The 24,306-nt window shown below is 51.1% G+C and overlaps 1 protein-coding gene across 2 annotated transcripts in view; it reads right to left on the bottom strand.

Annotated features, from left to right (window-relative positions):
• The window catches only part of Ppp1r16b (protein phosphatase 1 regulatory subunit 16B), a 94,604-nt gene extending 70,938 nt beyond the window's left edge, over window positions 1–23,666 (bottom strand). The window contains exon 1 of one of the 2 annotated variants that reach the window (XM_032904659.1): window positions 23,619–23,666. The gene's annotated coding sequence lies outside the window, so the exon portion shown is untranslated. Of the gene's footprint in view, window positions 1–23,197; window positions 23,286–23,618 lie in introns of those variants that run through there. The other variant, XM_032904658.1, reaches the window with a different exon arrangement.
• Between the last annotated feature and the right edge of the window lie 640 nt (window positions 23,667–24,306).

Here is a 24,306-nt window from a genome sequence, read left to right as displayed (position 1 = left end):
GGAGAACGACTCGCATGGATGGGTTTGGGGGGGGGGCGTGTTCCGTGGTTTAGTTTTAGTGCTGGGGGTTGGGGGTAGGGAACCGAAGGCCTTCCGTACAATGTGCAGGTTCTCTGCAGCTTACAGCCTCAGTCCTAGAAGCACCCATAGGTACTCAGCAAATGCTTTTCAAGCACTTGCCACACACCAGGACTGTGCTGAGGAATGAGGATACAGCTGGTGAAAGGCAGACGTGGTCCCTGTCTAACCGATGGATGGCAAACAGCCAAGATGGCAGAGAATGGCCAGCAGCCTGGGGCAGGGCCCTGACTCCTCCCATGAAGTTCCCTCCACAAGCTCCAGACAGACAGAAAGTTTACTGCTTTGCCCTCTTTGCTCTGGGCCAAGCAATTAAGGACAGTCGACCAGCCCCCTGGAGAAAGGTAGGGACAGCATCTCCCAAGAGCAGTAAAAGGGGCCAGGGCATATTTTCTGTCACTTTGCCCCTCCCACCTTACCCCTTGGGTTCCCTTGCAGCACGGCCCCAGGACAGTTCCCTCCTGACTGCTAGTTTTCAGGTGACCTAGTTTCCCCCAATAGACCCACACACCTCCTCCGCCCCCATCCGAGAAAACCCTGCTTGGGCTAATTAAAGAATTGCCTGGTGCAGGCGGACGGCAGCCAGGCAGCGGCAGCCAGGCAGCCGCACCCCCTGTGGCCTCCCACCCCCCCAGGAAGGGCTTTGGCCTGGGTGCTGGGAGATCCCAGGAATCCAAGGCTCCATTGAGCTTGGAAGCAGTGGCTTCAAGAAACTCCTGCATCCCAGCCCACACTTGGACAATGGAAACAGTGCAGGTACCTGGCCCTGGGAGAACAACAATCTTCACGTTCTAAGGGGATCCCCAAAGAGGCCAGGCTTGGAGGTAAACCAATGGAATAGCAATAGCTTAAGCCTGGGGCATGGTGAAAGTATCAATGGACCATCGCACACCCCTGTGGGACCTCGGCTCATAAAGGGACTGGGCTGGGGATATGATATGGGCTCTGTGCAGGCAATGAGGTCATCAGGAAGTGTGTGATTGCGAGAGTCCAGGGGAAGTAGGGTGGGGTACTGACTTTTCCCAACATCTGGGCCACATACCAAAATAGCTCAATTGTGACCGACAGGAAGTTTAAGGCCAAGGCATTGAACCCTGGGAGAAGCGGGGAACAGGCCACCAAAGTGTCGTCACCTTGCCCCCTAGACCTTGAACCTGCCAGCTGGCAGAATCTAAACTTGGTTCTTCTCCATGCACATACACATCGTTGCTGCCCCGGGAGAGCAGGCCAGGGTGAGCATCTGGGCTCCTGCAGACTGGGCACCGAGAGACTGGCCCTTAAGAAAGTTGACCAGGGTCCTCTGGGGAAGTGGAGCCATGGTGTAACGGGAGGCACAGCAGATGAAAGGCTATTGGTAGGGCTGCTGATCAGGATGACGGAACTCCTGAAGAAGAGTATATTAATGGGGGGGGGGGGTGTCAGAACGCCTTCATTATCCTGGGCCCTGACTGGTCAGAGGTCTTGGCAAGGGCCTGAGCCCAGATAGGGATTGGTTCTAGGGTAGGCAGATGTCCTAAGTTGGCTCAACCAGAAGTTTCCTCTTCCTTCTGCCTGACAAGCCAGAAGACTGAAGTAAAGGTGCTCGGAAGGCAGTCTCGAGATGAAGCCAATGCCTGGATGGTACAGGAGATGAAGGGGTCCTCTGATCACTAAGACGCTGGATCCCAGCTAGCCAGACCAACACACCCCATGCATTACGTAACCCAGTTCCTTATAACCCAGAATAAACACGTGGCAAGGATGCTTTTAAAGATGCAGGGCTAGGGACCCCAGGAAGGGCTGTGGCCTCTGGCAGAAGACCATTATCAACATGTGGATGTTCTCCTACAAAGGCTATGACGCAACAGGTCTAAGTGAAGGGCCAGCCTTGAGGAAGGGCAAAACCAACAAGGTTGGGTTCCATCAGTAGTCATGTCTGTTGACTTGGGAGAAAGGAGACACACACACACACACACACACACACACACACACACACACACACACACACATACACGAGCAGCTGATTGACACTTCTTTGGAATTGAGGCTACTGGTTTGAGAAAAACAACATGAGGGAAGGGGAATTCGAATTGAAGAGACTTTCAAACATGAGTCAGAGAGAAAGAGTTTCAAAGTTCACACTGTGAAAATGTTGGCTCCCCCACCCCCCCCCCCCCTCCCTCCTGTTCCTTGGCTATTCTTTTCCACAGTCTTGGCAGGCACCGGAGGAAGGGCCACACGAGTGCTTTCCTCCCCGTGTTTCCTGCATGGCTGAGCATGAGGGGAAAAGGAAAACAAAACAAACAGCCCGGTGCCTCCTCCCAGCTCTCACTCGGGACCTGCTTTTTCTCTAAAAGGATGCACACCCCCGCCCTCCCACAATACAGCTGAATAACATCACCCTCAGTACAGAGATTCAAGATGCTCCACTCGTCAGCAAAGAGACTTGCTCCAGATATCCGAATTAGAAATCACCCCTGTCCCTCCGGCCCTGTTTTCAGGGGACTCGGTGCACTGATTGTCCTACTCCTGCAAGGATGACCCTTTTAGGCTCTGGGCTCAGTCACCATTCACAGGCCTCCTGGTTCTAAACCTGAAGAAGGATCAGGGCCCCCCAGGGAACTGCTCCTCAACTCCATTTCTCCCAGACATGTTACTTCATTCAGAGCTCTTAATAATGGATCTGACCGTCTGCCTGAAGCCCATTTACAAGGTTTCAAAGTTAAAGTCAAGAGGAGGGAGGCAGAATTCATAATTCTGGAATAAAGAATAAAGAAAACCGGAATAAAGAATGACCAGATAACCCAGGGACCTGGGCTCTCTCTGGAGATGAATCATGGTCAGCTCTGGGACACCAATGACCTTTACTTGGACTAATCGAGGACACTGGTTGCTTCAGCCTCAGTCAAGGTCAGGCTTGTGGACAGGCAATATAGAGGTGCCATCAGCCTGAGGGAAAAACCCTTCTAGTGCAAAATTAGAGGCCAGCCCTGGAACAATGGCAGGGTCCCCCAGAACTCAATAACCAAAGAGACAAGAACCAGTCATGTGGCAGACAGGTTTCCCAGGAGCCCCAGTCCTGGTCGGACTGGGAAAGCATCCAATCAGAGTAAGGATTTTGCTGCGCATGTCTGGAGTCCCACGTCTGACAACACAACCTGTCAGGTCCGTTTCAAACAGATGATTGGTTGGTGTTTGGCATTGGCTCTGCATATAAAGGTAAGATGGCCTCCTTAGGCTTCTAAGGGGTCGATTTCAAAGGGGTCGATGGTTCAGTGGATACAGGAAGCCCATGAACACATCAGTCATCCACACTGAGCTTCCCATTAGACACATGAACCCAGAGAAGCCAGACCACTTGTAGGTAAGAATGCCAGTGTGGGGAGGGGCCCGGGGGACAGATACAGAGGCCAGGGATACGAAGACCTGATATAATATCTGTGAACGTCCCATGTGGTCCCATCAATCATAGTCACCAATTTCCCAAAGAAGCTTATATAACAGCTATGTAGAGGGAAATGGGAATCATATTACAGACACAGTTCCTCCAAGGTTGGGGGTGTGGAACCCCACCCCCATCCCCTGTGCAGGAACCGAAGAAAAAAACTTCCTCCCAAGCTGGAGGATCCTTTTCAAAGCAGGCCACCTGCGGCCACAGAACACCCTCCCTGATCACAGGTCGTTAAACAAGGAGCGGCTGTTAGGACTGTCTAACTCACCCCCTCTGCACCCCTCCCTGCCCTCTGACATTCTTGACCAAGCTTCCTTCCTGTGTGCCAACTCTTAGGTTGTTTGAGTCCATTTAGGGCAACGTGAGGAGAGAGGTTATCAATGGGAATGATTAGCAGCGTCTGCCATGGCCATAGACGTGGGCGGGGACTATGAACATACCGACTGCAATTCTGGTCTACAGCACGCTTACCTAAACTTAAGATTTCAGTGTCCGCTTTTGCTCCCTCGATTAAGATTCTAGTCCTCGGTGTGGGGCTATGGCTTAGCGAGTAAAAATCTCTGCTCAAACACGAGGACCGCTGTTCTGATACCTAGAACTTACACAAACAGTGCTCTGGAAGGGCAACCAGGGGTTCCCTAGATCAAATTGCCCAGATGAACTAGAATGCTCTAAAGTTCAAGTGAGAGGCCCTGACTCAGAATATAAGGTAGAAAGTGAAGACACCCACCTCGTTCTGGCTGCTTTTGGGTGTCAACTTGACACAAGCTACAGTCATCAGAGAGGGAGGGGTCTCTGTTGAGGAAATGCCTCCATGAGAACTCAGTTAGTGAACTAATGAACATGAGAACTCATTCTCAATTAGTGATCAATGGAGAAGGACCCAGACCACGGTGGGTGACGCCATCACTGGGCTGCCTTCTAGATCCTATAAGAAAGCAGGTTGAGCAAGCCATGTGAGGCGGACCATATAGAGCCCTCCACGGCCTCTCCATCAGCTCCTGCCTTCAGATTCCTACCCTGCTTGAGTGCCTGACCTGACTTCCTCCAACGATGGACCATGATAAACTGAGTAAATTCGTTCCTCCCCAACTTGATTTTTGATCATGATGTTTTCACGGTAGCAACAGAAATTCTAAGATGAACCTCTAGCTTCTACATGGGCCATATACACATTAATACGCACACGCGCGCGCGCACACACACACACACACACACACGCATGCACATGCACACGGGTGCGCGCGCACAAAGCCAGTTTAATATTCTAGTCTTTTTTTTTTTTCTTTTTTTCGGAGCTGGGGACCGAACCCAGGGCCTTGCGCTTGCTAGGCAAGCGCTCTACCACTGAGCTAAATCCCCAACCCCAATATTCTAGTCTTTTTTTTTTAAGATTTATTTATTTATTATATATAAGTACACTATAGCTGTCTTCAGACACATCAGAAGAGGGCATCAGGTCCCATTACAGATGGTTGTGAGCCACCATGTGGTTGCTGGGATTTGAACTTAGGACCTCTGGAAGAGCAGTCGGTGCTCCTAACCACTGAGCCATCTCTCCAGCCCCCCAATATTCTAGTCTTAAAAGGCTAGAATATTATCAAACCAGATAGAAGGACCTCTAGAATCCCAGGACACTATTTGAACAACATAGAATCACTGTCACTTCAGAGGTGGACAGGACCCTAACCCGCTCTTGTGGATAGAATGATCTCAGCTCCATCCCACTAAGGAGCTGAGGGCCAGGTTCTAGAAACTGACATCCTGAATCAACGACAGCAAAATGGCAGCACCTACAGCTGACTGCTCCCTCTCCTCAGACTGTCCCTGACGCACAGAGACACAGCATGTTGTGGAGGGTCCATTCTTAAAGGGTGAGAGAGCCGAGGCCCTGACACCAGCTGATATCCCTCTCAACCCAGAGATCACCTGCTTGCCCATCCCTAGCACTGTGGGATACCCAGCCTTTCTAACAAAGAGAAAGCACTGTGGTCCAATCACTAACAGGACTCCTCTCTCCACTGCAGACTCCTGGAACACAGCCCTGGAGAGCTGTCACCCCTACACCCACACCCCTTCCCCCTGCAGCCAGAGGCGAGCTTAGGAAGTTGCTGGGATGGGGATTTTTACAAGACTTCTCATAGGAACTATTTGCTGAGGTGTGTGAAATAGCTCTGGAGAAGCAGTTAAGTTTGAAGAAGGTCGTACCAGAGAAGCAGTTAAGTTTGAAGAAGGTCATACCGGAGGACAGGATAAGAGAGGCAGGAGCCAGAGTGACCCAGAGTTGATGGCAGCTCTCTGCCAATCGGTGGCAGATCTGGGATCCAAATGCAAAGTTTGTGCACCAAAACAACAGCAGGCAGCACCCTGTGTGTTTTAAAAGATCCTCCACGTGAAGTACAGGACTTCAGAGTCTGCAGCATTAGCAGCGAGACACCGAAGATGACATATTGGTTAAGTAAGCAGAGAGAGCAATTCGCCAGAGAGAAGGTCACTGTCAAGATCCTTACAGAGCAGAACACACGCTTAGCTGAACTTACGGGAAGCCTTTCAGGGCCTGTTATCTGTGCCCATGAAGCGAACCCCCGGGAAGAGAGGACGCCAAGAAACAACAGCAGCTCCTCCCATTAGCACCCCTTCCCCTATCAAGCTCGACTGTAACACCTCTTGGGAGTGCTGCACTAATATTCTGAAGCTCGAGGTATTGTCTCCATTCCAAAGAGGAGAAGACTAGGCTGAGGCTATCGTTCAGTTGGGAGGGCACTTGCCTAGCATTCCCAAGGCCCTGAGTTCAATCCCCGGCACCCCGTGAACATCTGCAGCCTTAGCATATTGGAGGGAGAAGCTTTGGAGTTCGAAGCCATCTTTGGCTTGATATCAAGTTTGAGAACAGCTTGGGATGTACGAGACCATCTCAAAACAAAACAGAAACAGAAGGCAGACTGGGAAAGGTTAGGGCACTTGTAAATAGAGCTGGGTTCCAGCTTCTCCGTGTTGGCATCTCCTCCTTATCAGCCTGCCATTTGTTTGATGGGCCGGTGCCTGGGCCATTTGCTTGGCGTTTTTTAATATTGTCCCCTACTTGAAAATAAAAGAGAAAAGCCAGGCAAAGATGAGCTCAGATGTCTGAGTGATGTAAGAAAAATTATTCTCGTTCCGTTTTTTTGTCTTGTTTTGAGTCAAAATCTCGTGTAGCCCAGGCTAACCCAGAACTCAGTTTGTAGCCAAAGATGAATTTGAGCTCCTGATTCTCCTGCCTCTGGCTCCTGAGTACTGGGATCTCAGATCTGTCCTGATACTTGACTAAAAGAGGGATCCTTGGGTGGGTGGTCGAGGAGGAGAGCACCCTCATAGAAGAAGGGGGAGAGGGAATGGGATGGGGGGTTATGGATGGGAAACCAGGAAAGGGGATAACATTTGAAATGTAAATAAAAAAATCCAATAAAAAAATAGAAAGACTCTTAAGGGAAATAAATAAAGTCCACATCAAGGTTTTTTTTGTTTTGTTTTTTTTTTTGTTTGTTTGTTTTTTTGTTTTTTTTTTAAAAGCTGATTCAAGAAAGAACTTCTCTTATTGGAGTAACTGACTCGTGTGTAGGCTTGGTCTGGAAACAGATAAACCCCATTCCAAACTTCATCTCCTGTCCCTTTCAAGGCTCCAGGAGCTCAGGCTCCATGACCAAATATTCTCTTTCTGGTGAGTGAGTTTCTATCCTCATTTCACGCCGAACAACTCCCAGACCGGATTCACAACGGCAACTGTCTGGTCCTCTCTTGCCTAGCACACGAAACAGTTAGCTTCCAGATCCTCCCCAGTTTGATGAATTTTTTTTTCCTCCCCACATGCGGGTTTTGAAGTTTCCCGGTACTGCACCCGTGACCTCCTGTGTTACCGTGCAGGGATGCACGCTGTGGCCGACTGTTTCAGTCACTCCCCTGTGATCTGCAGCCAGAGTTCCTCCCTTTGATTCCCTCCTCCTGGGCATGCAGCACTCTGAGCAGACCTGGCTTCCCTATTCCCTTTGAACCTGAAAGTCCACTGCAGGAAACTGTGTTACTATAGCAATAGAATCCAGCTTCCTGAATCAGAACCCCAGGCTCACTCTATTAACCGTGGTACTTTGCACTCAGATGTCTGGGATGCTCATTTCCTCTCAAATGATGGCTTCTCTCTCTAGTGCAAATCCAGGCTCATTAACAAGCCACCAGTTCAGAGAGGTTCCTTTTAGCGGAGTGTATGTACACGCTTGTGCATGTGTGCACATACACAAGCAGATGCATGGAGGAAGGTCAGAGGTCACAGGGCCGATGTCTGGTATCTTCCTCCATCACTCTCCACCTTGTTTTTTGAGACCCAGTCTTTCAATGGGCCTGAAATTCACTGATTCGGCTAGACTGGCTGGGCTGAGCGGTGAATTCCAGTGGTCCACCTGCCTTCGACTCCCCACAGTGGGGCTACAGGTGTATGTGCTACCCTAACTTTCACACCTCAGGGTCTCACACTTGTGTGCAAGCACGTTATGAAAGGCTCCATCTCCTTGGCCCTAATTTGGGGGTTTCTTTGGCTATTTACTCTACCCGTTCACTTCTATTCTCGGCCTTACTGGCTTAATCAACAGATGAGTGTGTATTGTCCCTGCTGCACCAGGAGCAGGAAGGTGGGCGGTTCCGAGGGCTCCTGAATGGACAGCCCTGTTGCTCAGCAAGATTCTACAGCTACCAAGGGCAGAACGTTCCTGCTGGGCCCACCTTCCAGCCTACATACAACTGTGGACTGGGCACCATTGGTCCACTTTCCAACAGAGGTGGAAAACACCAAGAATCAGGCAGAACCTGGAAGGGACTCAGCATTGAAAAGAATGTGAGGGGGGTTTCCCTCCATCGGACCTGTGTGTCGTGGCTAAGCTTTGGGTAAAAATTTCTCTCCCGTGACTTAATTTAGAGGGCAAAATTCGGTCCATGATATCTGGACGTAAAGAAAGGTATCCCTCCCCCAAAAGATAAAGTCACAGGACAGTAGCCCGAAACACTAAGTAGGATTTTTATGGCTTGATGTGTGGTAGCACACGCCTAGAGAGGGAGGCAGGAGTTCAGGGCCATCCTCAGCTCATACTGATTTGAAAGCCAATCAAGGCTACACGACACCCAGTCAAGACAGAAAGGGGGTGGGGAGAGAAACGGGATGGAGGCGGAGCCTGACTCTGCCTGAATGCTAGATGCCCTAGGAAGATGCCAAGCAGTGCAAACGAGGCTCAAAGAAGGGACCAAGGTCCCAGCTGTTACCTACTGTGCTGGCTCCTTTTATGTCAACTTGACATAGGCTAGAGTCGTTGGAGATAAGGGAGCCTCAATTCCAAAAGTCTCCATTAAGATTAGGCTGTAGGCAGGCCTTGGAGCATCTTCTTAATTGGTGATTGATATGGAAGGCTCGGCCAGTTGTGGGTGGTGCTGTCCCTGGACTGGTGGTCCAGCGTGCTATAAGAAAGCAGGCTGAGCAAGCCATTAGGAGCAAGTCAGTAAGCAGCACTCCTCCATGGCCTCCGCATCAGCTCCTGCCTCCAGGTTCCTGCCCTGTTTGAGTTCCTGTCTTGACTTCCCTCAGTGGACAGTGACTTGGGATCTATAAGTCATCTTTCCTCCCAAAATGCTTTGGGTTACCACGTTTTATCACAACAGCGGTTGTCCTGACTAAGGCGACTGCCCAGGGGATGCTGTTTAGAGTGGGAGGTTGGGCGAGCTGGTAGCCAGTTCTTTAAAATCTTTCATTTCTGAGAAACACAGGAGAATCCAGACTCTCTCTCTCCAAATCTTGACAATGCTCAGGATGTAAGCTAAAATTACTATAAAAGGGCTGGAGAGATGACTCAGTTGTTAACTGCACTTGCTGTTCTTCCAGAAGACCCAGCTTGGGTTCCCAGCATCCATATGAAGACGCGAGGCCATAGTAACACTAGCTCCAGGGTCTCTGATACCCTCTTCTGGTCTCTGTGGGCACCAGGCATGTACATGGCACACATACATACACGCAGACAGAACCCTTACATACATAAAATATTTTTTTTCTCCTGAGACAAGTTCTCACTGTGTAGCTCGGGATGGCCTGGAATTGGCTACATTGACCACAGGGGCCTCACACTCACAGAGATCCGCCTACCTCTGTTTATCAAGGGCTCGGACAAAGGCATGTAGCCACCGCACCTTGCCAATAACTCTTTAAAAATAAATAAAAATAAAGTAAAACTATTATTTTAAAAAAAGTTAAATAGAGGGGAAAAAAAGAACTAGAAAAATGTAACCCAAACGTAAGAGGGAAAAGATAATCGATGATGCTTTCTCAAAATGAAAGAGACACTGAAATCAACGGGGTTAGGATTCTTAAAGCAAACACGCCAGCTTTGCTCGAGGATGTAAAGAACGTTAATGCTTGCAATAAACAAACAGATCAGAAATCCCAGGTATGCTAAGTAGGCTACGGTAGTGCATGCCTGACATTCTAGTACTCAGGAGGCAGAAGCAGGATTTTGAGTTAAAGATCATTCTGGGTTAGATAATGAGGCCCTGCCTCAAGAGAGAAAGAAAAAGAGGAGAGGGGGGTGGAATGGAAGAGGGGACAGGAGGATGGCGATGAAGAGGAGGAAGAAAGATTCAACCAAAAAACCAACACCATTAACCTACCCAGCCCCATTGTCCTTCGCTCCTGTGAGAGCTGTGTTTCTCTCTAAGGACAATTACACGGTTCTGATATTTACTTTAACTATCTTTTCCAGTGTCTTCCTAATGCCTGGCTCTAGGCAAGCTTTGAAGAGCGAAACTATTCTTTTGACCAGCTCTGATAGTAACTTCCAGGCACGCTACTAGTTTACCTATGGTCTTCCCATCTCACTCAGGCCTTAAATGGAGACTCAGGTCTTCCCAGGTTTCTCCCCAGAGCTCCATAGCATTGCAGCTCAGCCTCCAGAACCATCCTGGTGAGCTATGTGTCTCCTGCCTCAGAGCACACACCTGAACATCCCCTTCCTCAGCAAAACACCCTCCTCTGTGGAACTCCAGGCCGGGTGCATGACAAACTCCTGCCACAGGCATTCATGCAGCCCTTCCTCGCTCCCACCGGCTTCTCAAGAAAGAGCAGCTCTGCCTTAAGAGATGCCCAGAGAGGGAGAGGGTGGGAATGCCCACCAAAACCCACAGGGATGACCACCGAGACCAGCAATGGCTCCGTGTGGATTCTCGTGTCCTGAGTGAGATACAGAGCGTGTTCAGACACATTCCTTAAAGCAACCCAGCAATAACCTATAAATGTGGGTAAACACACTGCTTAATCCGGCAATCTCATCCCTAAAACAGACCCAACAGAAAGTCCTATGGGAAGTTGCTAAGCACACACACACACACACACACACACACACACACACACACAAACCTTTTTTTTTTTAATTTCATTTTAAAAGAAAACCCAACAAGGCAGTTCAATGGGTAAAGGGACTCACAAGCCTGGTGACTCAACTCCAATCCCTGGGTCCCAGGCAAAGGAGAGAAGCCACTCCACAAAGTTTTGTGGGTTTTTTTTTTTGCACTGCTTCTTTGCATAAAGTCATCACAACTTTAAGAGCACCGATATGCAAGAGCGCCATGTTGGCACGTCCTACTTTAATGGCTCTGAGGCACAGCCAGGAATTGGTATGTTTAAAAGTTCCCCAGGTGGGTGTGATGTGCCTCCAAGAACCACCACAGCGGGCCTTGGCAACCCTCCCTGTTGCTTCTTGGAGCAGCAAGTGCTACTTCCATGGAAGGTCTAAAGCAAGATGTTTCTGCAGAACCCGGGGCACACGGAAGGATGAGAATACGCTCAACGCAGAGAACAGACTCCATGATGAAATGATGCCTTTGTCATTGGAATTATCTCAGACGACATTCCTGCCCCGAGCTGAGTGTTTTACCTACCGTATCAGATTTAGCACCCATAACAGGCCTCAGAAAATGTACTGTATACCTTTTGTCTGTGTGTGTGTGTGTGTGTGTGTGTGTGTGTGTGTGTGTGTGTGTATGTGTGTGTGAGATGGGGTTACGTATGCAAGAACACCCAGCCATGGATGCCAAAGGAAAACATCGAGTATCCTGCTTCTTCACTGTCCACCATACTCACTGGAGACAGGCCCTCTCACTGATCTTGAAGGCTGGTCCCAGCAAACGCCAACAATCCTGTCTCTGCCTCCCACAGTGCTGGGCTTAAAGGTGTGCAGGCCCAGGCCTGGCTGGGAATTCAGACTCAAGACCTCATTCTTACAGCCAGCACTTTTACCATTGTGCCATCTCCTGGCCTTTATATTCATTCATTCATTCATTCATTCATTCATTCATTCATTCTTGTTATTTTTGTGAGACACGGCCTCACTATTTAGTCCCAGCTGGCCTGAAATTTGCTAGGTGTAACGAGCCGGCCTCAAATCCGTGGAGATCTACATGTTAAGTAGATCAAGTGTTAACATTAAAGCGTGTGTGTGCCACCTCTCCAAGCCAAAACCTTCATTCATAACGACTGTTAGAGCTGCCTTGGCAGTCAGGGCTTGACAGCAGTAACAGGACTAGGGCCTCATTCTCCACTGCACTCTACAGTGAGCTCTGCATACTGGGCCAGGCAATGCCACAGCCTAAAAAGTGGGTGAGCTCCACAACCCCTTTCAGGGTTGCTGCTCCCGGCCTCGAACTGGCCCCACTGAGTAAATGCATGCCCAGAAATAGTAAATGTCTAGCTCAGGCCTGTGGCTGGGTGAGGCCCCCATGTAGATGGGCCTCTTCTTTTTGCATTAGGAGGCCCCTCAACAAACCACAGGGCGAACTCTAATGCTCACTTCCTCACTGGCAACTGCTCTGTGCGTCTGATTCACCACAGCCAAGCACACCGCCCACATCCAACCTTTGTGACCTCCAACGGTGTGAGTTTTGATCTCTGTCTCTTGATCTCTGTCTTTCTGGACTAGCATATAGCTAGCTCCTCTCACACGGGAGGGATCAGAAATCATTTCAGGCTTCCAATTTACCTGAGGGGTCTGAAAAACCTCTCCAATGAACCCATCAGTAAACTTGGAAACCACCATAATTCTAGTTTGAATTGACCCTTCCTAACTTCCTACCCCTTCCCCTACTCCCCAGGTAGCTGTATCATTTTTCTGGTTCTCTATCAAGAGCTCCCCCTACACTCACTCTCTCTCTCTCTCTCTCTCTCTCTCTCTCTCTCTCTCTCTCTCTCTCTCTCTCTCTCTGCCCACTCCCCACACCATACCCCTATGGGGTGTGAGACAGAGTCTTGGTAGCCCAAGCTGACCTTGAACTCACAATCCTTTTGAAGTGCTGGGATGATACAGGCATCATGGCTGACTTCAAGTTGTTTCCTTCTGAGACTGTCACCCACCTCATTCCAGGATACAGTCCATGTTGTTTCTGAGGAGTTCACAGTGCTGACCATGAAGCTAGGTTTGATCAGTAGCCACTGGCTTAGACATGCACCCCCAGGGTACGACCTGAATGACACCGTTTCACACTTATTTTGTTTAACCACATATCTGCCAACCCTAAGAGATGAGCTCAACCTAAGGGTGGATGCTGGCTCAAGTTAACTTTATATTTAACCTGAAGGCCAAGTGGAATGAAGCTCCTGGGCATTTAACAATCTTTATAAAGGCGCCATCAAATGATCAAAAAAAATCTGATTTACTGGCTCAGGCTATTTTACAGGTTGAGCAATGAAATATCCAAAATCCAAAGTGCTCCAAGAGCCAGAGCTTTTTCAGATCTGCTGTGAAGCCGTATGGGATAGTTCCACCCTGACCTGTGGCAGACCATAGTCAAACCCAGCGCGCTAAACCGTATCACAATAGATCACCTCCGGACTCTGTAGACGGTGTATATCTTAAAAAGCAAACAAACATGAAGGCAGGTGAGACGGCACAGGCCTATACTCCCAAGTGCTCGGGAAGCTGAGGGAAAAGAAGTTTAAAACCACCTAGGCTACTTACACCCTGTCTCAAAGTTACAAACCCTAAGAGCAGGTTCTCAGGGGTTGACGATGACTTAGTCTGTACAGTGCTTGCTGCCCAAGCATGGGGACCTGAGTTCGAGTCCCGGCATCCCTATAAAAGCTGACATGGCGATATGGGCCTATAGCCCTAACATGAGGAAGCAGGGACAAGAGAATCCCCAGGGCTTCTGGCTGATCATCTGACACAGTTGGTGAGCTCCAGCTGAGTGACAAACCTTGTCACGAAAGTAGGGTGACAAGTGACTGAGGAACAACATACTGGGTGTTGACCTCTGGCTTCCACATGCATGTGCAGACACACACACACACACACACACACACACACACAGGGTTGTCTATGTTCATGAGTCCCAGATCAATCCCAGTAAAGAGAAAGTAGGAGGGGAAAGGGGGAGGGGAAGCCAGGAGGACGAGAAAGAGGAGGAGACGACAAATGAATTCTTGTTTGGACTTGGGTCCCATCTGTGAGGCATGTCATTGTGAATCTGAAAATATTCCAAAATGGGATCGAGGGGAGGGGGGGATGCAAAACATCCCGACATAGGCTCCTCGGTTGGTACCCATTAAGAAGGAAAGTGCTTACCACCAGTGCGGAAGAAAGCATGGGCAGCTTCCACACCGGAGAAAGCAAGTCATCGAGAGCTGACCCAGTTCAAACGGCGACGACGTCTGCTTACGGGCGAGCTCAGAGTGGTTGCACCAAGATAAAATCTGCAGAACCCACGATGGCACATTATGCTCTTGTCGCAACGTGAAGCCATTTTTTTAAAGATATGCATGTATTCATGTCTGTCGCTGTGTGCGAATGTATGCTGAGTGTGTACCACGTGTGTGGGGATGCCTAGGGGAGCCAGAGTGTCTACTCCCCTGGAGCTGGAAGTTACGAGCCACCATATGGAAGCTGGGACTCAGACCCTGGGGCCCTGAAGAGTGGTGTGCACTATGACCCACTGAGCTGTCTCCCCAGTCCCTAAAAGGAACAACAGAATGAGGGTCGATGAGAGTCCCGGGAAGACTCTCGCTTTACATTACACTCTCCACATCTCTGTACTGTTGGAGTTTTATGATGCGTTTGTATCCTTTTTATAATTAAAAAAACAAAGCATAAAACACAGCAATAAGAAAAAAAGGTGCATTATACGTCAATGGGAACAAAACCAAATGAAACCTCGTTGAAAATCATTCTTATTTCATCATAAAACAAGAAGCTGTGTCCATCCCGCGACGTCAGCTCTCTGTCCTGTCCATAGGACAGCTGAGGATGTCAGCAATTCTAGACAGCAACCACGAAGGGCCAGGGAGGCTGAAGACAGTGTTATCCTACCTTGCTTTTTCTTAAAATTGGGTGACAAGAAACAGGGCCATCTCTGTTGGGGGCACTGAACTGAGAGCTCACTGGGCTGCCTCAGACACTGGGGCCTCACCAATACCAGAAGCAGGGGCTACAGATGCTGAAAGAAGCCATGATTATCAGCCACCCAGGGAAGAACATGAATGACCCAATCCCTGAGACTTAACGATACGGCGCTCTGCCCCCAGTCTCTCTGCTCTAGACTGTCCAGGACTCACAGAAGCCCATGTCAACAGCAAGATGGCAGGAAGAGTTTATTTCTAGCCATATATCCTGTGGCTTTGCAGACTCGGTACTGAACCATCTGTGTCACATATTGTGGCCATGCATATGTGACTACAGGAGGTGGTAGAGACAGGGGTACCACCTGAAGCCAGCCAAGTTCACTGCCAGCCTCCCTGTCTGAAGGAAAGACCAGAGGACACTCACCCCAGCCGGGGTGGGGGTGGGGGACAGAAAGACAGACAGACAGACAGAGACAGAGACAGACAGAGACAGACAGAGACAGAGACAGACAGACAGACAGAGAGAGACAGAGACAGACAGGCAGACAGATAGAGAGACAGAGAAACAGACAGAGAGACAGTTGGAGACAGAGAGAGACAGACAGAGACAGAGACAAGAGACAAGAGACAGAGACAAGAGACAGAGAGAGGCTCAGTGGCTCCAGTATTTGCCATACAAGTGTGAGAAACAGTTTGGATCCCTAGAACCCATAGAAAAATTAACACCGGTATTGAATGTCTGAAATCCCAGCAATCCTGCCTAGAGATAAGAGGCAGACAAGAAAATCCTCAGCCAGCTCCCCAGCCAGCTAGCCTGGAGCACACACTGGCAAAAAACAAGATCCAGTCTCCAGCAAAGTAGAGGGTGAGAACCAACCCCTGGGGTGCTCGGATCTCCTCTCTCTCTCTCTCTCTCTCTCTCTCTCTCTCTCTCTCTCTCTCTCTCTCTCTCTCCCTCTTTCTCTCTCTCACACAGAGAGAGAGAAAGAGAGAGAGACAGAGAGACAGAGACAGAGAGAGACAGAGACAGAAAGACAGAGACAGAGGGAGACAGAGATTTTAGTCAGCACATGTGATAACCAAGGACAAGGACTTCAAAGCCAGATGGACTAGATTCAAACCCTAATTGCCATCTATTGGCTGTGTGACCTTGGGGGTGTCATTGAACATCTCTACCCTTCGCATCCCCAAGCAGTAGAGCCGGAGTAAGTGATACTGTCGCCACTTAGGGTTGATGGAGGACCAACGAGTTAGAGGCAGGCTCAAAAGCACCACACATTCACGGACCGGCTAAGCAGCAGGCCCTTCCCTACAGGCAGAGGAGGCTGCAGAGCTTAGCAAGCACGCGCTAGATTTAGGTTCCCCTTTAGCCAGGTGCCTCTGGGCTGTACACAGCCCTGCAACAGGACCCAAGTCCTTCAGGGCAACTAACTTACATGACACCAGTCCCCCACCCCCATCCGCACCCGCACCCTCACCCGCACCCGCACCCCGACCCACACCCGCACCCGCACTGCCAGCTGTGAATCAGAATCTCTTGGCACATTAAAAAAAAAATGCAGATGCCCAGAAGCCCATCTGGACTGATTGGGATACAGGTGGGATAGACTAGGACCCAGGGACCTGTGGTTTTGAAAAAGCCCCAGGTGACACCCGATGGCGCAGGAATGGCCCATCCCTGGACAAGTGCTTTTGGAACCACTGTAAACTCAGCCTCACCAGTTCTGGCTACTTGCGTTGTTCCCTGAGCCCGAGCATCCTGTCCCTCGCATCTGGTCCCAGACCTGGGCACACTTAACATCTGTGACTCTGGAAGCCGCCAGCACAGCAGATGGCTGTGCAAACAGGCGCAAGCTCAACTGCGTTCGTTCATTCGTGCTTGAGCGGTCCACACCAGAAGCCCTTGTCTGTAGACGCGGGGTTCCCCAGATGCTTGCTACTCAGTGGGGGTGGCATGCCCCGGGTCCCAGGAGCCTGTGAGAGACACAGCTGACGAAGCGTGAGCCCTGCCAAACCAGACTCCGCCCTCTACTCCTAACCCAACCAGTTTGAGGCACATACCCAGCAGCCCTCTGCTTACCTGAATTCTTCTACTTGAGGCAGAGATGGCGGGGGTGAGGGGTGGGGGTATCCTCTCTATGGTCCATGTTCCCAGTCATCATCAACCTGCCTGACTCAAAGTGAATTTTTGCTTTAATGAGCTGTGGACTTTTCAAAGTCCACACTAAAATAAGCTTTTCCAGTAAATTAGGAAAAGGGGCAGTACTGAGCTCCACAATCCCAGGGCATAAAGCACACCCCTCTCTTGAGCAGTTATAACCCCTGCTTCCTGCCCAAAGCCATTCACAAACATCAAACAGCCCCAAGAAAACAAGCATGTCTTCCTGCTGGCCAGGTTCCAAGTTATCGGGTAGATTTCACACTGTAGCTTGACCTCATTAATCCAAGGCCTATCACATTGCTGTAAATGTCAGTGGAAAAACAGCCATTCAGTGGGTTTCCTTCATTCCACCAGAAAGGGAAAAAAACAGGAAGCTGATGGCAGCTACGCCCCAGCCTAGCAGATCCCAAGAGCTCAGCTGACAGGGTGTTCCTTGTTAGCACCTATGGCCCCTTTTCCCAGCCCACCTGAGGATCTAGATGGGCCTCGTGTCTGGCACAAGCAAACGCAGCAGTAATACAGCCGCGATCCAGCTGATCCAGGCCCCCGTGCACCTGTCCAAAGGAAAATAGTAGGCATGCTCTGAAAGCCTTTGGTCTGAATTACCGAGTGGCTGTTGTCCTGCAGACTCATCTCTCTCCTGCCCATTCAAATCATCCTGTAAGCCAAACCCCCGGGACTCCAGGGTGCATGAGGCCTTCCAAGTTCTCATTCATTCTTTTAATGTATGTGGATTGTCTCCCTGGCTCTGACAACCGGGGACACAGCTGAATGAATTAGATACAGCCACTGACCTCAGAGGACACAAGGTCGAGTGTAACCCATCTCAGCCTTGATGCTATTCACGTTTGGGAGCCTGGAATTTTTTGCTGTGAGCGGCTGTGCTATGCACTGCAGAATATCCCATAGCCTTCCTGGTCTCGAGGCACTAGAGGCCACGTCTTCTCCAGGTCCCTCCCAGCTGGTTCTGACAAACAGAGACACCTCTAGACACTGGCCAGAACTGTTCACAACTGAGAACTGTGGGTCTAGTGAATGAAACAGAAGACTAGGGAACAGCAAAGATGGCTTAGCTGTTGAGAACGCTGTTTGCCCTGAAAGAGGATCCGGGTTTGATTCCCAGCACCCACACGCTAGCTCACAACCATCTGTAACTCCAGTTCCAGGGGATCCAATGCTCCCTTCTGACTTCTGCTAGCACCGGGCACATCTGTGGTGCACATATAGAATCAGGCGAACACTCATGCACACAAAATCAAGTAAGTAAATCTAAAAAGAAAAAACCTAAATAATTTAAAAAGGAAACTAAAAGAAGAATGATTATTATGTAACTCTAGGTATGGTACAAACAGAGCCATGGATGAAAATTTAGTGGACATTGTACCAATATCATGAACAGCTTAGAAGCCAAATCACGTAGAGTGGTGCACCCCTATAACCTCAACACCCAGGCTGAAATAGGAGGACTGAGAGTTCAAGGAGAGCCTCAGTACATAGTGAGACACACACACACACACACACACACACACACACACACACACACAAACCTTAGAAACCCATCACTCTACATCGGATCAAAATCCTTAGGAGAACTCAGAATTCTTTATATGTGCGTTATATATTCAATATATGTGGTCTGGGTTTCCAGATGGAGAAATTGGGGGCCCACGGAAACGGAACCATTGCCAAGAACTGGCGGAAAGCAGGATCAGAATTCAAACCCCTAAACTTAAACAGTCATCATGGAAAAACAAACAGTTAAGCATGTGCTCGAACGCCTCCTGTCTATAGGCAGGATCTATAGTCACACGATATTCTGAGCGGTCATCCTAAAAGACTCATTCCTCCCTGGGGCCAGCTTAGGGCTTGGTCACCACCTGCCCCATCAATCAAGCTACAAACCGCCCGCATCGAAGCACATCTGTGGGACTCTAGTGGAATGCCATCCTGGATTCTGAGACATCCAGGAACACCTCCCCCCACAGTCACCTGCACTCAGGAATTTCCCAAAAGTCAGGGCAGGTTCCAGGAGCATACCTAGGGTAGGGTGATCCACCTACCGCTCGGCACCCAGGGGCACACAAAGTCAGAAACCAAACACTGTGCAGCCAGCTTAGAGATTTACGAAACGCATACAGGACAGCACACAGAATCTTTTTTTTTTTCTTCATTCAAGGTCTCATCATGTAGCCCAGGCTATCCCTAAAATGGCTATCCTCCTGCCTCCTGACCTTCTGAGTGCTGAGATTACATACGTATCCAACCATGATGAGCAGGCATGGAACATTTTTGAAGACCTTGGCATGGGGGACCCTGTCAGGCAGAGGGAAGGAGGAGAGAAAGCTTTATGCTTGCTAAAAGAGACTGAGAAGGAATAGAGAGAACCCTTCGGTATAAAAGTAGCCCTGCTCTTCCTCCCGTGCAGAAATTAATCCTGCTCTTTCCTGGGTAACTACAGTCAGGCAACCTTTTGCAGAGAGCTGCAAAACTGACAAGGCTGCTTCGGGTCAGCGAGCATTTAACCGTGCACAGCCCCTGGCAGGATGACCTCTGACTCCTTCCCTGGCCTTCCTACCGGGACCTGCATCACACTGTTGACTGAGTTCCAGCAGCGACTCCCACCCACGGCTCCCACCCGGAGCTTCCCAGCCTGTACGCACGCACGCACGCAGTTCTCCGTGCACGGGTGCCCATCCCTCCCTCCATTGCCCACCGCCTGGGAAAATTACCACCAAAGAGATCAAATGTGCTCCCGCAGTAAGTGTGGCCCACCTGTTATTGGTAATAATAGACTAATAATAATAGCAACTAACATCTGTGAGCATTTATTCATCCAGGGACAGCCCTGAGCTAAATCCTCACCCATAGCATCTCTCCTGCTCACTTTACCTCTTTGAGAGGGAAAGGATTCTGTCCGTCCAGCACAGTGTGATGGTTCAAACCTGGCATTTCCTGTGCCCTCAGTTCCCACTTCTTATTATGGAAGCTTTGACTGCACCAGACCCTCTGTCTGCAGGCCTGCCTCTCCCCTGAGATGAGAACCCCCCAGAGCGACCTTGGTTATGGCAACCCCTTGCTAAGTGCAAGGTCTGTACACAGGGCCCCGGAGAAAGGATTCCCTGCAGAAGGATTCCCAATTCCCAGGACATTGCCCAAGAGACAGGCTAAGAGGCGTTCTGTATCCCCAGAACTGAAAGCAGAAGTATTAAGTCCCTGTAGCCCGGGAGGGAGCAAGATCTACGAGGACCCGAGGAAAGAAAGAAACAGGTGTCACCAACAAAAGTCCCTTCTGCCTACCTTCCAGCATCCCCATTAAGCACATCTATGACCTATGGTCTCGAGGGGTCCTTAGAGCCCCGTGAGGATGACCACGATGGGATTCTTATCACCCAGAAGAGAAAGGGGGAGGGGCTGGAAAGAGCTTTTTACACAGAGTCCCAAGGCTTTTTCAGCTCAGAGCTGTCATTTCAACTAGACTCATACTGCTTCCTTGAGTTTTGATACTTCGGGCCGTGAGAGGCTTGTGCATGCTTCCCCCCTCCCCCGAAGCTGATCTCTAAGATGTGTTGAGACAAGGGCAGTCCTGGTCTGGAATGTCCATTGAGACCCACTGTTTGCCAGAGCATAACAAGCATGCTGGGGGCTGGGAGCACAGGGTGCTGGGATGGGAGAGGGGTAAGGTCCGCAAGAGAGAGGGTGTCTTGGGGATCAAAACCCAGCACTTGAATCCAGGCCACCATTGCAATCTGCTGCCCTGTGTCCACGTGGTTGCTGCTGGTTAGAGCAAGTTCCCTGAGGCTCTAGTACTAAATTTTCACAAGACAGGACAAGTAGTTGGCTCAAAGGCGCTCTATAGGAAACATATAGCCTTAAAGAAAACCATTTCCCTGCCTCAGCTTCCCCTGGCTCTGCGGCTCATGAAAACACCAACAGCAAGATTAGAATTTAACCTCTGCTCCTCTGGTTCCCGGGCTCCACGAACACAGAGTACAAAGTCTGTGTGGGCACCAAACACTGGCCTTACTTACCTGGTCCTTCTAAACCAGGAAGTCTAGACTTGGCTGAATTGTCCCATTGCAAGGGGACTTTCCCAAGTGGTCTGTGACATCTAAGCCACAAGTGAGGATCAGTTTGAAACCAAAAGATTTTTTTTTTAAAGGAAGCCATTTCCAAAGGTTGAGAAGAGTTGGGGGGTTGGGGGACGGGGGCAGTGGGAGGTAGAGTCCACTTGACAGAGTGGTCTGCTTGGCATCTTGCCCACAGCGTCCCAAGGACTGGGGCAGAGAAGATGGGATCTGGGTGACAGGTGGGAGAGAAGGTGGTGAGAATGTGAGTGGGAAAGGCCTTGCAAGCAGGCAGCACGATGAAAGCAGTCACCGGTCCCTACCGCCTCCTACAAGCTGGCTCTTTGTGACATAACTGAAGGAGGAAAAGTGGAACCCCACATCCCAGCCCCTGCAGAACCACCCACCAGGGCTCCACTTCTGCGCCTCGCTAGGGGACACGCCCCGCTCAAATCCTCACTGAAGGCGGGTTTGCCTAGCAGGGTCATCCATGATGCTCTGATGCACCAAGAGCTTCACGTGAGGCCTCTCTCACTTACCCTATAGCGACCATTCACCCCACTTCTTAGAGATCTATGGAGATGGGGAACCGAATGCAGGGCCCGCGAGCAGACAGCAAGTCGTCGGCTGAGCTGTGCCGAGCTCAGCCTGGAAAGAAGAGCTCCCTCCCAACGGAGGTCGGTTCTCCTCTGGTACCTTACTGGCTGCAGGAAATGGCAGGATAAGGCGCACAGGGAAGTGTCCCCCCGCCCCCATACTCCCGAGGGCCCGGGGCGACCGCCAGCTCCTTCCTCAGATAGCCTGGAGGGAAACGGCGCCTGGCACTATTGGGCTCCGGGTCTTCCACAGAGGGCGATTCACAGGCCGCACCTGGTGCTCCCGGCCGCCTGGAGCTGGTGGGCGCCTCTGACAGCAAGAACAGGAGCCCTTTATGAGCAGTGTAATCACATGGGCGCGCAAGCATCGGCTTTCCGTTCTGGGAAGCGCTGTGCAGCCTCATCTCTGTTCCCCCTGCTCTTCAGATTCCAGGGGGAGCAAAGGCTCCCAGGCCTGGCCCGTGGTGGCGGCGCCCCGCTGGCTTGCAGAGAGGGCCATAGTCACAGCTCACCTAGAGACCCGATTATCCGCCCGGGACTGGAAGCTGCATCAGCAGCATCTTCCGTAAAGCAGGAGGCAGGGCTGGGAGGGGAGCGCAGAGGAAAGAGAGTCCGCATCCACCCCGGAGGCGGGTAGGAGCGCCTCCCGCTCCTGGTTCCCACTCGGGGCGATCTGGGCGCTCAGCGTGACCTTGTGGGAGACCCCTCAGTCGACCTCTGGGGCAGGGCTGCGCCGTTTCTGCACATCTTGGGCGCTCGGGGGCGCTGTTCCCTGCGGGAGCGGATGCGCGGGACTCGCGAGGAGTGGAGCGCTCCGGGCGCGGGGATCCGCAGCTCGCGCCTAAGGCGGCGGGCAGAGAGGCCGGGAGCATCCCTTCTGGGGAATCACCACGCCGGGGGCTACCGAGACCGACCCACAGGCTCTAGGGGTGGAGATCCCGCCCTGGGTCAGGTTTGTCCACAGGGACACCAGCCTCCGGGACTTTTCCCACCCCGGGAGCAACGCTCTCAGCGCGCTGCTGCTGCTTGCCCAGACCAAGCGCCGCCACGCGAGGGGGCGGCGCCCCCATGCCGGGCTCGTAGACCGCGTGCCCAGGGTGTCTGGTGTTCTGTAGCTTCACCACCCAGCCTTGTAACCCTGGCAGACAGTAGCCCAGACAGACCACGGACCTCACATCGCCCCCCAAAATCCACTCATTGCAGCCCTGGTCGACAACCTGCCAATGCACCCTCTACGTAGACCTGCCTCCCCATCCGAGGGCGAGACGTGGGAGACAGTGGCCCAACTCCCCGGCCTCGCACCCTCGGTACCTTTCCAGCACACCCCACCGTCACCGCACCCCCCCTCCCCAATTATCTTAAGCCACCCTCCCTTGGCCAAGGCACCCCTCTCCAGCAGCCAGACTGGAAGGGGCCGAGACACCTGCCGGCCGGATCCGCAGAGTGCAGAGAGGAATGCGGCGCCACTCAACTCACCCGCTCTCTCGAGCCCTGCCCCGGGCGGCTCCCAGCCCCGGCTGGATCCGCAGGTCCCAGAGCCGCAGCTGGTGGTGCGGCGACAGAGCCAGCTCTGCTTGGTAGTGAGCCACCGCGCCGCCTCTTGACTCCTCCCCTAAGGCGGAGCCTAAGCTCTCTGGAAAGGGGTGGGCCCGAGCAGGCCCAAGGGGCTTGTCACCGCGCAACAAGAAGGTCTAGGTCTTAGCACCCTCGGGATGAAGACCCCTTTTCTGAGCTGCAGGAATTTGGAAGCAGCTGAGACACAGCCGGGCTTCAGAATAGCTCTCCTTGACTGTGCCCCACCCCTAACCTCCAGTACAGACAAGGAGTAGACAGGGTGGTATTTTATTCCCATTTGACAGACAGACCCAGTGAGGCCCAGAAAGGGAAAATAACCTACCTATAGTGGCACAGAATGGGGTCAGTGCCCGAAAGTCAACTTCCCACGTTAAGCTTGAGTCAGAAGGCTCTCCAAATATCACGAACTTGGCCAGGCCTTATCTAGAGGACAGGGCTATATAGATAGGTCTTTTAGCTGAGAAAAGGCAACAGACTGTGGCCTGTGACGTGGATTCCAGGAAGGAAGTGGTCGTGCCTAGGCTGATGTCTGTCACCGGCTGAGGTGCAGAGGATCTAGACCCAGCTGCTTCCTTGAGGTTTCCTGCTAAGAACAAGACCCAAACCCCCTGGGTTTCTGTCATGTAACCAAGGCAGCTGCTGGACAGAAGACCCTGCAGTGTGTGCTTTCCCTGAGGGCAATGGGTTTAACTCTGTTTAATTTAATTTTGAAAGTTGCTCCTTTAAATTGCTCCTCCCCCCAGGGAGAGGGGAGAAAGTGGACAAAGAGAAAAACCCCATCCCAAACATTCTCTGGAATCCACATTCCCTGAAAGCTGACTTTGGAACAATGGGGTTCTCTTTTCCACAAAGGGCTTTGTTTCCTGCACTTTCCCAGCCTCCAGATTAGAGCCAGAGGCACCCAGGGCTAACCAGCTGGGAAAGCAACGAGAAAAGATTCACAATTTAGATCTCGGGGATCCTCGGTAATCCTGTTTGAAACACTCTCGATAGAACTCATAAAGCCAGGA

The sequence above is a fragment of the Rattus rattus genome, chromosome 5 (assembly GCF_011064425.1).
Source record: "Rattus rattus isolate New Zealand chromosome 5, Rrattus_CSIRO_v1, whole genome shotgun sequence".
NCBI classification, from domain to species: Eukaryota; Metazoa; Chordata; class Mammalia; order Rodentia; family Muridae; genus Rattus; species Rattus rattus.
This window is presented reverse-complemented; position numbering and strand designations above follow the sequence as displayed.